This window comes from Cryptomeria japonica, chromosome 4 (genome assembly GCF_030272615.1).
Source record: "Cryptomeria japonica chromosome 4, Sugi_1.0, whole genome shotgun sequence".
In the NCBI taxonomy this organism is placed as follows: Eukaryota; Viridiplantae; Streptophyta; class Pinopsida; order Cupressales; family Cupressaceae; genus Cryptomeria; species Cryptomeria japonica.
The window spans coordinates 274,339,076-274,352,656 of NC_081408.1; the positions used below are offsets into that span (position 1 = coordinate 274,339,076).

General features: G+C 38.6%; 1 protein-coding gene across 1 annotated transcript in view; it reads left to right on the forward strand.

Moving 5' to 3' along the window:
- LOC131074031 (uncharacterized) overlaps positions 1-13,581 on the forward strand; it is a 112,798-nt gene that overhangs the window by 13,255 nt on the left and 85,962 nt on the right. The gene's annotated exons all lie outside the window — the stretch shown is intronic.

Consider the following 13,581-nt stretch of genomic DNA (forward strand, 5'->3'; position numbering starts at 1 on the left):
ATATCTTCTGTTACATCGAAACCCCGCCCCGACACCGCCCACTCAAGCAGCGAATCCATGTTCTGTAGGTAATCCTCCGGCACAATTGCCTGCATAACCTTTCTAACTTCCTCACATGGGGTGCCCAATTCTAACCCCCGTGCCATAATGAGTGAATAAATGTGGTCGGGTTTTAGAGATTCAATAGCAAGCAATGACATAAGAACTTGGAAGAAAAAAAGATGCAATCGGGTTTTTAATTTTAAATAAAACTTACTTTTCCTTCATCCTTGTAAAATTGGGTTTTAGAAAAACAATAACACATAAAACTCCAAAAGCACTTAAAACACTCGAAATCGGGTTTTAGAATCCCTATTACAAGTTCACAATAAAGAAAGTAGGAACTTTTTCAAGAACTTAAATTTTCATTAATGTGTATTTTTAAATTTACTTGTAATTTGACCAAAAAGTTCCTACAAAACAACTTAAAAGACCCAAAAGGGAAAATGGAAAAGAAAAAATAAATTACAAGTTGCAACTTTTAAACTTTCACTTGTAATTGCTTGAAAAAACCTCTACAACTTAAAAACATAAAAGGATCTCTTTACTTGCAAAAGAAGGAAAATTTCCCACTCGCAGTCTAGAGGAAAACACTCGATTTTGAAGAAAAGACCAAGCAAACGAACTCGGAATGCAATGAAATTTGAATCGTGGATGAAGGATGAACCGAAGATTAGTCTAGTTCAAAAAGGAGTAAAAATTTCACCTCGAAAAACGTGCCTTAGAGTAAAATCTTCATTTTTGAACAAATTTTTTAAAGGGATTGTCCAATTTTATGAATGCAAAAATATGGACAACAATTTTGAGCTGCAAAACCCACTATTTTCAACTGAAAAAAGAATGCGAATTTTCCAAAAAAAATCTCAAGAATTTCTTAAAAAAATCTGCCAAAAAAATGTTCAAGTAAAATTTTATGAATTTTCCTTGGCTGATCCCTTATGGAACCCTTTTGGTAAATTCTTTTCTCCGTCACAAACACGGCCTTGCATATATTGATCTCGAGGTTCCTTTATAACCCGAGCTCTGATACTGTTGTTTTTATGGTCAGATTAATAGCAATTAGGAAAATCAACACAATGAACAAGGAACACACCAAGATACCTTGGGAAAACCCTCCTACCCGAGGGAGAAAAAACCCAACAATAATGTCTCTTATATATTGGATTAACTCAGTTACAATGTGGCCCAATGATGAAGCCAATTATAATATCAATCTGCTAAAAAATAAGCAAGATCTCAGACGGCTGTAAGAAGCCGAATGTAGAAGGCAAATGATTCGGTCTTCTCCTCAAATAGCTCTGCAATATAATTGCTCTTCAATACATGTTCAATCTGCTCACAATGATATGAGTTTGATATGCTCTTCAAGTATTATGCGATCTGCTCCTTCACATATGCATTTGATCTGCCTAGCTAATATTTGATCTGTTCCTTTAATTCCCCGATGGATAATACAAAGAATGAAATTGCACTCCATATATATATGAGGGAGAGGAATGCGACTTTTCATAGGGTGGCAGACTTAATGAGTCGGCCCTTACAAACTTTGTATTTTATATTTCATCTTAGCTCATTTAAATGACTAAGGCCGAAAGGCCAATTAGGCATTTATTTGCTAGGTCGGTCTTAGAAGTAATTTGACCTAGCTACAAACATCAACACTCCCTCTTAGCTAGGGAGGAGTCGTTCTTGATATTTGAGTCACATCGTGACGTCCACCATGGCTACTCCCAGAGGGTGGGTCCATCATGGCTACTCCCATGAATGGAAATGCAAAATAACTCAAGTGCCCATCACGGAGTCACTCAACGTGATGTCATCATCTCATCGCAACATTCACCATGGCTACTCCCAGAGGGTGAATAAACACAAGTGCTAAGTCATGGAGTCTCTCACATGACATCCACCATGGATACTCCCAAAGGGTGGATCCACCATGGCTACTCCTAGAGGGTGGAACAAGGGCTTTCACCTCAAACTTCTCTCTTAGAGAAGGATGCATTAACAAGGGCTTGCACCTCAAACTTCTCTCACAGAGAAGAATGCATTAACAAGGACTTGCACTTGAAACTTCTCTCACAGAGAAGAATGCATTAACAAGGGCTTGCACCTCAAACTTCTCTCCTAGAGAAGAATGAATTAACAAGGGCTTGCACCTCAAACTTCTCTCACAGAGAAGAATGCATTAACAAGGGCTTGCACCTCAAACTTCTCTCACAGAGAATAATGCATTATAGTACATTTCAAGAATCACTGATGCTGAGACTCCCTCTCAGCAAGTGCTTCATTCTCCACAACTCCAAGCTTGTCTCAAAAATGCACAAGCTTTACTTTGGCAAGTGGCTTGGTGAGAATGTCAGCCGTCTGCTCATCAGTACAAATATATCTTAACTCGACAACTTTTCTTTGTACCATATCTCTGATGAAATGATATTGGATCTCAACATGTTTTGTTCTGTCATGGATCATTGGATTGACAGATAGCTTCACACAACTTTGGTTATCACAATGAATAACTGTAGGCTCGAACAACAATCTTGCAAGGAGCTTCCGAAGTCACACTGCTTCGCAAGTTGCCATACATGCTGCAATGTATTCTGCCTCTGTGGTGCTCAGTGCCACTGAAGACTGCTTCCTCCTACACCAAGAAATCAATGCAAACCCCAAACAGATCTTCATGATGATGTGGCTCCCTCCGAAGCTCCAAGTTCTTGCATCAACCTCCTGACCTGCTCATCCAATGTTGCCTCTCTTGGTTTGTTAGATTCCCTTTGAATGTTAATTCCTCCTCTTCGAAGAAACGTTTCAGTCTCACGGCAACACTTATCAAGTTCTTCCTTCCTTGAATGCAATCTCTTATGCTTCTTGGTCTGTCCTGAAAGCATTTCAAAGAGATTAATATTAGTTCATCTAATGAAGCATATATGATTCACTATCAAAGTTATAACATGAATTAATAACTATAAAAAATTCATATGCATTAATTAAGCATGAAATACTTATCTCTTATTTGATGAATCTCAGAACTTTAGTCCACTTCCACTATGGGAGGGACACTATAGGAGCGATCAGGCCGAGCTTTCAGCTCTGGCCGACAATCACATCACTATCATAATCAGAGTCATTTCCATCATTTGCCTGACGGTTCCTAAGCTCTATAACAATAGCAATGGGGTTCAATCCCTTGCAATGTTATGGCTCGGGCACCAAGCTGCCTCGACACTTCAATTTCAGGAGCATCATCTCTAGCTATCTCATAACTAACAGAGAAAGGATCCCAGACTGAAGAATAATAAAGCATTTGCTTGAGGGATAACTCAACCTTTACTATATTTAAGCATGCCTCATTTGATGACCTTTGACCAAATTATGAATATCTGAATATGCTCTGCAATCCAAGCAATTGTCTCTTCTCCAAATCTGAATTATGATCAGAACAATCAGACTGTGGCGAATCGCTGGAAGACTTGGCCTGTGATCTAGAATTAAGTAACGATTCCAAATACAAGGGCGACATCACTTGATGTTCTCCTGCTACACCATCAATTATTTCACTGCTATAGCTTATAATAAAGCCTAGATCTTGTAACAGCCAGTTGCCCTCAATAATTACACATCTCGAAACTTTATTATTGTATTGGCCTTCCTCATAATTTTGCAATAATAATAAAGCCGCCAAATTCTTCCTGCCTGATACTGGACCAAACAAAATATTAATGAAAGCCTCTATATTTATAAAATATTTCCAAATCCTTCTGCCCTTATCTTCATGGTCAGCAATTGATGTGATAGACATAAGGCCAATAAAGATGTTGCTATTTATATTGAGCTTTAAATATTTGTCTTGAAATACTCCGCATACACCCCTTCTGTCACATAGATCACATATCTCTCCATGCTATTGTTTGGAGCGAGGCTGATGGCATCATTAATAGTTGTATAATTACCACTGCCATCCTGCGACATAGTCACCACGCTGTCAGCTAACACGATATTATCATCTTGTAGAAGTCTTCTTTTATCCGCAGCGGGCATCCAAGACGGGAATTCTCCACGATTTGCACGACCTTCATTTGACAACAAATGTCGGTAGTGGTGTTTTCCCACAACAGAAATATTCTTGACCAACGCCAGAGAATTATTGAGAAGCCGCGACACATTACGTGAATTGATGACCTCCATTGGCCTCCTGAAAGTCGTCCAAATAGGTGGACTGGTTAGTAAGAGCTGCACTCAGCCAAGTCTCGACATCAAATGCTTGCCTTCACGCCAAAAGATACTGTTAGAGCCACGACCCAGGGAAAGGAGGCTCGATGGCCAATTACGACTGCAACAATTTGACTCTCTGACCATAATCTGAAATAATCTCCTTTGTCACAATCAACCTGGCTCTGATACCATGTTGGTCAGATTAATAGCAACTAGGAAAATCAACACAATGAACAAGGAACACACCAAGATACCCTGGGAAAACCCTCCTACTTGAGGGAGAAAAAACCCAGCAATAATGTCTCTTATATATTGGATTAACTCAGTTACAATGTGGCCCAATGATGAAGCCAATTATAATATCAATCTGTTAAAAAATAAGCAAGATCTCAGACGGCTGTAAGAAGCCGAATGTAGAAGGCAAATGATTCGGTCTTCTCCTCAAATAGCTCTGCAATATAATTGCTCTTCAATACATGTTCAATTTGCTCACAATGATATGAGTTTGATCTGCTCTTCAAGTATTATGCGATCTGCTCCTTCACATATTTATTCGATCTGCCTTGCTAATATTTGATTTGTTCCTTTAATTCCCTGATGGATAATACAAAGAATGAAATTGCACTCCATATATATATGAGGGAGAGGCACCCTTTCACAAAGGGTTGACCCTCAAAGCAATGTGACTTTTCATAGGGTGGCAGACTTAATGAGTTGGCCCTTACAAACTTTGTATTTTATATTTCATCTTAGCTCATTTAAATGACTAAGGCCGAAAGGCCAATTAGGCATTTATTTGCTAGGTCGGTCTTCTTAGAAGGAATCTGACCTAGCTACAAACATCAACAGATACCATATTAGGAAAAGTAATGACACAAAGAATGATCACCAAGATATTGAATACAAACAAATGAGCGAAGCCCGTAGATTGACTCAAACCTCTGCAAAGAAAACAAGGGGAATGCAAGCCCCATCTCATCCCGATGTTATAGTACAAGACCACCCTTTCTTTTCCACAAATGAACCTGAAAATGAACCACCCTTGACACGCAAAAGAACAAAGGGGCCTTTAGAAACCGCATTTCAAAATGAGAGTAGAGACATTGCTGACCAAGATATAGAAAGGTGCATTTGTGCAAATGGGTTGTCTTTCAATGTAGTTCGCTCCCCATATTGGAAGCAAATGATAAAAAGTGTTAATGAAGCTCCAAGAGGGTATAAGGGCCTAGGTTATGAGAAGGTACATGGAACATTATTGGACAAAGAGGTGAAGAGGGTTGAAGATGCATTGAAACCCATAAGGGATTCATGGGTAGAACAGGTGTAACAATTGTTTCCGATGGGTGGAAAGATGCTAAAAATCGTCCCTTGATCAATGTCATAGCGGTGTCCCCTAAGCTGTGGATTGTGAGGGCCAAGTAAAAGATGGCCAATTTATTGCAGAAATTCTCATCTCCGCCATTGAGTCAGTGGGACTCCGCAATGTTGTCCAAGTCATAACGGACAATGCAAGAAATTGTAGAGCTGCTGGTTTGTTGGTTGAGGAACGTTATGATCACATCTTTTGGACACCTTGTGCGGTCCATTCACTCAATCTTATGCTACAAAGGATTGGGACTAAAATAAAATGGATTAAAGATGTGTATGCAGAGGCTGAAGACATCCAGATGTTCATCACAAACCACCACGTCTCAAGGGATTTTTAGATCCTTTTCGAATTTGGAGCTATTGAAGGTAAGTGAAATAGTAATTTAATTTTACATTTTCTGATTTTTTTAATTTCAATGTTCATAATATCATTGTGTAAGCTATATTGTGTATTCTCCTTTAAAGTTTGGCTTTATTTTTTAATTTTGGCATTAATTTGTGTTATATGTTGCTGAGACCCGTTTTGCATCAAACACAATCGTCTTAAGACGACTTGTGAAAGTTAGAGTGGCACTATGCAATATGGTGATCAACAACAATTGGACTGTATGGAAGCATAGTAGCAGTGAGAGAGCATAAAAAATTAGGGAGAGAATATTGAATGAGAAATGGTGGGATCTTGTTACATATCTCCTAAGTATCACTGAGCCCATTATGAGTATGATTCGCTATACCGACATGGACAGGCCTTGCATTGGTGAGATTTATGATGGCATTGACTCAATGCTTGAAAAAATAAAGTTCACTATAAATGCAAAAGAGAATGACCCCGAGGAGCAATTCTTCAAAGAAGTGAAAGCAATTATTGTAGAAAGGTGGAATAAGATGACCACTCCTTTGCATCTTCTTGCCTATGCATTGACACCAAAGTACTATAGCAATCAGTTTCTTGATAAACTGGGAAGGATTCCACCATGGAGAGATCTAGAAGTATCTGATGGGTACAAGGCAGCATTTCTTAGACTATATCCTGATGATGATTTGCGAGATATTGTTACAAATGAGTTCATAGATTTCGCAAATGGGAATGGTCTAAGTGTTGAGGCACTTTGTCATAGATCCAAGAAGGATGCTCATAGCTGGTGGTACTTCCATGGTGCATGCTTCCAACACCTACAACCCCTCGCTATAAATTTTTTTATCACAAGTAGGTTTAATTAATTAACATTATCACAGTTTTATTTATAGTTTACTTTGTCTTCATAGGTTGCTAGTAATTTTTAATTTTAATTTTATTAATGTATAACTTTAATTGTTTACTTTGTCTTCATAGGTTGCTAGTTCATCTACTTCAAAAAGAAATTGGAGCACATACTCTTTCATCCACTCAGTAAAGTGCAATAGGTTGCTATCAAAAAGAGCAGAGAATTTAGTAATGTGCATTCCAACTTACGTCTTCTTTCACACAAACAATGTGACTACACACAAGGGGAAACGCAGATGTGGGATACAGAGCCAGAGCATGCTGATTTGGATGCTCCCGCTTCTTAGCTTCTTGCATTGACACTTGATGACTTGGAGGGCAAGCAAACTTATAGTGCAAGTGCAAGTGGCGTTGGCTCATCTAATGTCAATGTCAATGATGAGGAGGATGAGGAGGAGGAGGATGATCAATTAGCTGATCCATTTGATGATTAAACTTTATATTGTTGAAAGTTGAAACAATGATACTTGAATATTTTGTCATTTTGATATTAAACTTGATGTATATGATGCTATTATGGTATGATCACGATGCTATGATTACAAGTTTATGTTTGTTATGTTGTTTATATGATGCTATGTGACATGCTAATCTTAATTCATGCTTACAGGCTGCACAAATATTAATATATATATATATATATAAAATTTACATGTTTTTGTACTAACGAACCCAAACCCCTTTTCAAAATTTTGCCGTACCGGCGTACCGGTTCTTCGAACCCGAATTGGTGCCCGATCCCGAACCGGCAAGCTAGTAAAAAAATGATTGATATGGGACCCACGAGCTGAAGGTAGTGGATGATTCCACAAAAACACAAACAAAAGTTCTTCAAATATACCAAGTTCTAGTGGCAAGGTTCACAAATAATAATTCCTAAATTTTAGACCTGCAGTCTCCTCCTCGCTATTACAAATGTACGACCCACTTTCAAAGCATTTGTACGGCTGGGTACCAGTCGAAAAAGTAAAGCCAAGAAAGTAAAGTCAATAAGTTCTTGATTTATTACAAGAAGGGCACGATTGCACAAATGGATGAATTTATAATTTATTATTTTTTGCTTCTGCTGAATCTTATAAGGCCTGCAATGGCTTGAGTGAAACGGCTAGATATTACAAGTGAATCAATAAATCCTTCACACACGATGGTGATATGTGAATAATAATAATAAATATTTTTTTGACTTTTGGATTTGTGATACTTGTAAACCCACAAATTTGTTATTAGAATGATAATATTTTTTTTTGGATTTTCTGATCCGCGATGTTTGTAAACTTGTAAATTTTGTTGAAGCACAAATTTGACTTCTAGGTGAAACCAACTCTGAGAACCAAAAGGGTTTTGTTTCCTGATCCCGAATTAATTGAGAGGGTTTTCTGAAATATCCCCTGCTCTTAAAAGACTGTATAGGCAAGGAATATTTTCAGACAAATAGCTGATAACTTGCAGATCTAAGACTCAGTTTGTATAACCTGCATGTTATGCTGTTATGAGATTTGCGTGTTATGCTGACAGAGTTTTTAGTCTGATATGAAGGTCATCACACATGTATATCTCATGAATTAGCAACTTCTACTGACTCTTCTTGATTGATAGTTTACTAGGGATGCATATACAACTATCTAATGTTGTATTGTATAAACTAGGCCCAAAAATCATGTGCTAACAGCAAGCTGACATTTTAACGAATAGTTGTCATACACCCTCAGAAAATTCATGAATGAAGATGCAATCAATACTCCTTCCTTCTTTATTCATATGATGATCAAGTGAGACATTACAATGACAGTGATATAATCAAACACATTGACTGTTATTCATTGACCATTTTCAGACTTTTGAAGACAAATGACAGCTACTAACTCATACATTCAGACTGATATTACAATAAATTATTATAGGCAAATGAACCTGGAATTTGGCACCTTGAAGATGCAAGTAATATCATGGACTGGGGAGGCTCCAATGAGTGAATTCACCTTCCTTGACAAATCGTCCCTGCTGCTGCTAATGGAGGTCTGATACAATAATGACTGACAGCTGCAAGTCTCCCATTCTTCCTCAAAAATGATCGCCCTTCCTCCACAAGTACAGTGCTGTCCTTATTGATGAGTTTTGATGCCGAATAGAAGAACTATGAGCAAAATCGAAGGATGGAAGCTGATTGGTACCCACAATATCTCCCTCAAAATGTCTCAAGAAGAATCGCCTTTAACCCCCAAAAATATCGCTGGCCTCTATTATGGGTTTTGATGCTTTAATGCTGAAGAATGAATAAAATCGTGGGTTTGGGGTTAGGAGCTCGATTTTGTTTCAGACCTGAGATATGATCAGCAAACTCACAATACACCCTCAATGCTCCTCCAATAGGATCGGCTACCCTTTCTAATAAAAAATTGATATGCAATGGACACTCAATCTGCCAATCTGAAAATTCAATGAACTCATTCACCATGGCATATAACAAACTCAATAGGCACACCTTGGAAGACTGATTTGTCTCCTTTTCTCAATAGCAACCCCTCGGAAGATCTCTCACCTCCTCAGTTATGTTAACCACCGGGAGTTTTCGTTTCCAAATGATTGTTTGCAGAAAACCCTTCGGTTCCACAAGTCTACACAAGAAGAGATATTCACAACAATTGATGCTCAACAATGAACCACCTTCCTCTATTTATTCTTTTCATATCCAATCATGTGATTCCTTCTAGAAGATTCTCTTCTTATCTTGTTGGTACACTTTATTATTATTTTATTACACATTAATTTAATTGCACTTTTAAAAATATTATTATATTATAATTAAAGTGCACACGTCTCACAATACGTGTAATCTCCTTATTTCGCCATCAAATCAAGTAAACATAAAATGTGAAGTTGTCAATCACTGCAGATCGACCCTCTAATCAATCCTCTTGGCCTATGAGGGTCAAGTGATAGGCCAATCCCGTGAATATCTACGGACTAATGAGAAGGGGACATTACATTTTCGTCCTCCAAGAAGAATGTTGAACCTGAGCTCTGCAAAAGGGTTTCTAAAATTTGGCAAATGATAGAATGAATGCTTTATATGCAGTATTTTCCTTTTGTGCTTTTTATTTGCTTTTTGGCCCAAAGTAATAACAATAAATTGTGTCCCTTTTTAACCTTCCAACTTAGGCATTTTTGGACAACTTAATAAATTATTATAAGCTTATTCCCATACAAATCTTCCTCCCAGTTTTTTGGGGCATAGAGATAGGTTTTGGGTTCTCTGCTGCAACTCTGTTCAAAAAATGGGGACTGTTGTCATTTTATGACACCCTTGGTCCATCAGTGAGAACCGATCAGAGATATGTTCCATGGACCAGCGCTGCCCAGTTGATCAAGGAGAAAAGCAGTGAAATCATGGTTGAAGTGTTGCCTTGTCAGAAGTTCCTTGGCCCTCTCTTTCTCTTCCCCGGAACTTCGGAACCCCCAGGTTGCGAAGTTCCTAGTCCTCAACCCTGGAACTCCGGAACCCCCAGGTTCCGAAGTTCCTTGTCCTTCTACCCCGGAACTCCGGAACCCCTAGTTTCGAAGTTCCTTGTCCTTCTGCATCCGAAACTCCGGAACCCCCAGGTTCCGAAGTTCCTTGTCCAACTACGGTGACTCCGGTCCCCGAAGTTCCCCTTCTCTCTTTAACCCTTTCCCTCTCTATCCTTGAACTCCGGAACCCCGAGGTTTCGAAGTTCCTTTGAGCAGTTCCCCAGAACTCCAGAACCTTGAGGTTCCGAAGTTCCTTTCCCTTTTGCCTTCTCTCCCTAGTTCCTTCGGAACTCCGAAACCCTGAGGTTCCGAAGTTCCTTGCTCCTTCCCTTGTCTTCCTCACTTTGGGAGTCCGAACTTCCGAAGTCTCCGGGCTTCCTTCCGACCGGCGACACTTCCGGATGGCGTGATCGACACTCAAGGCTTTAAATGCTCCGACAATTTTGGTGACTTATGCACTTTTTTTGTGGAGCCACAAGGGTGCATTAAATGTTTTGGCAGGGTTTCCATCAAGGAGGTACGGGGGCCATGCTAGGTGACTTATGTCATGTCTGACTTTGGAAGGTTAGTCAATCCACCTTCTCAGGATTGCCCTTTGTGGGTATGGCTAGGTTGCTTGCATGTACAAGTCAAGTGCATGCACTTCCCCGCACTTCCAGACTGACATGCAGGGGTCATGATCACCCTTGTGACCATTTTCTATATAATGGCTTTTAAGCCTCATTGTTAAGGGTTCTCTCCCTGCTGCCTTGAGCTTTCTTATGCTCTTCTCTTCTCTTGAAGACTTGTAATTATTTTTTGCATTTCTGCAACTGTAAGTTTGGCCTTTGGCCTTTGAATGAATTGAAACTACCATTCTTGCCTTACTTCAACTTATGCATGCTGTGTATGTGTTCTTACCTCCATTATAAGTGTATGTTTGTGGTTTTCTTCTCTCCATATATGCTGTGTTAACTTGTTTTTCTGAGTGTGACTTGTGGGAATCCTTCTCCCCTCTTTACACTTAGCAAATTCTAACCTCCATACATGCGTTTGGGTCACTCATACAACTGAAGTTTATGCGTCTCTTGGGTATTTCAATTGATTCCTTGTGTCATTTCGGGTGAGGAGAGAAACCATCTCTTCTTGGTGCATCACCTCCTTTCATTTTAAGCAATTCTCTCTTCCCTTTCCTCTGCAAGTTGTTAGGATAGGTTTAGTAGTAAGTTTTGAAGTGTTGAGTTGGTTCAACACCTGCACCTATTTGAGGAAGGAAGCCGGCCTTCTTCGGAGATTCAACTCCCATGCGCAAGGTCCTGCACTTCGGGGTTGTTTCCATGTTTCACAAGGTTGCTAAGTCGATAGCTTAGCAAGGGTGCAAGCTTTTGTGATAACAGGGACATTACAACTACATGCATGGTGGAGAAAGTAATGATTACAAAACTAAAGGTTGTATGTGGTGAGAGTCCCTTGATTTGCGTAGGGAGATTTAAGAGACAAAATTGAAGTTCTTGTGCCTTTGATGTGTGTTCATTCACAAACACACTCATGCATAAGGTATGTTGGCATGTTCAAAGTGGCTGACTACTGTAACCTTGGGAAATGTCGAAAAATGAAAGGCAATTACTCTCCCAAAAATAATTTTGGGTCCAATGCCATTGAAAACTGCAATGGATTATGGTGGCTATTTGAGACAATTTACAAAAGGATCTCAAGCAACTTGATGAGGTACACAATGTTATATGGAGCCTGGACTGAGGATCGTTTGCCTAAATTTAGTGGTTTGGAGGGTGTAAGGGGATTTTATACTATATGGAATTTTTTCAAATGCAGGAGATATGCCACTGTTTTGAGATATTTCAGGAATTGCCGTGCATAAGAGATGCTGAGAAGTAGATACAACAAACAATCTTTTCAAAAATATAGTGTTTTAGTTAGGTAAATTAAACAAAAGAAGGAAAATAATGCCTGAAGATCATTGTTAACAAAGACATAAAGAGTTACAAAACTATGGACAGTTTCCCGTCTCTATCATCCATGGACCATGTTTATGTAAGTTGGACTCAGATAGGGAGTGTGATGGAAAAGTTCCTCAACATGGAAGGTTTTCTAATTAAATTGTGGTGTTTCTCAAAACATTATGCTATAGGGTAATGGCAGCTTGATGGAGTACATATAGTTCTAGATATGGTTGTGGTTCTTCTATGCATTTATAAATAGGTGAACATATAGAAGATTTAATGATTAATCCATGTCATTGGGGTAGATAATGAGCAAGTAGTTTCCTTGGCATCTTGGTGGATAGCAATGCATCATTGTGCAATTTTTATGATATTTTTTTAATTTTATTATTAGTAGATTTTAAAAATTGTTGTTTGCTTGTGAAATGTAGTATATTTCCATCATGAGGGTGAGAGGTGGTGTGGTGAATGATGAGAATAATATTTTCTAGTTATGGTTTGGTGTTGGATTATGACATTTAAACATTAGTCTAAAGTGTCATAAATGTGTGGCTGATGAACTTTCAAACAGGTAATGTCAGGTAGATAACCAACATAGTCAACAAGCATTCTTATATATTGTTATCTGGAAGAAATAGGTGGCTGCAAATGGTATTATTGTTTTTTAATTTTTAAAGCTTATAAGCTCATCTAGGTTATCATTGTCCTGAATGTTGAATATTTAATGGATGAATATCGTTTTTTAAGAAAAAATCTCATGTCAGACGCTGCTGATCGTACAGTTTATAGTCAACCAAAAATAGAAGAGCCAGTTCCAGATTTTCTGCAGCAGTCGAAGTTTTTATTTAAAAGAGTTTACTATTAAATTTGGAGTGCCATTTTTTAGTTATTTATAGGAATCTAAAATAAAAGATTTTAATTAGTTTTGGATTGTTGATTTTAGTTTGTTATTTATAAATTGGTTGCTGGCTTAGAAGTCTATTATCAGGAGTCTTTTTATAGGGCTGGTTGCTAATTTTTGAAGTCATTTTTTTTGTAGTAGATGCTATTATTAAAGGTACAATCTGTTGCAAGGTGTGCGCCCTTGGTCTCCTTGTGCTGTGCAACGCAACGCTCGGGTTTGTGACATGGCTTAACCGCCTCGTGTGAATTCTATAAGTCTAGTGGTTGTATCGGGCATTAACAGGTCGATCTTTTGGTGCAACGGCAACCGCACTTGTAATAAGTGGTATCAGAGCTTGGTCACAGGTTCAA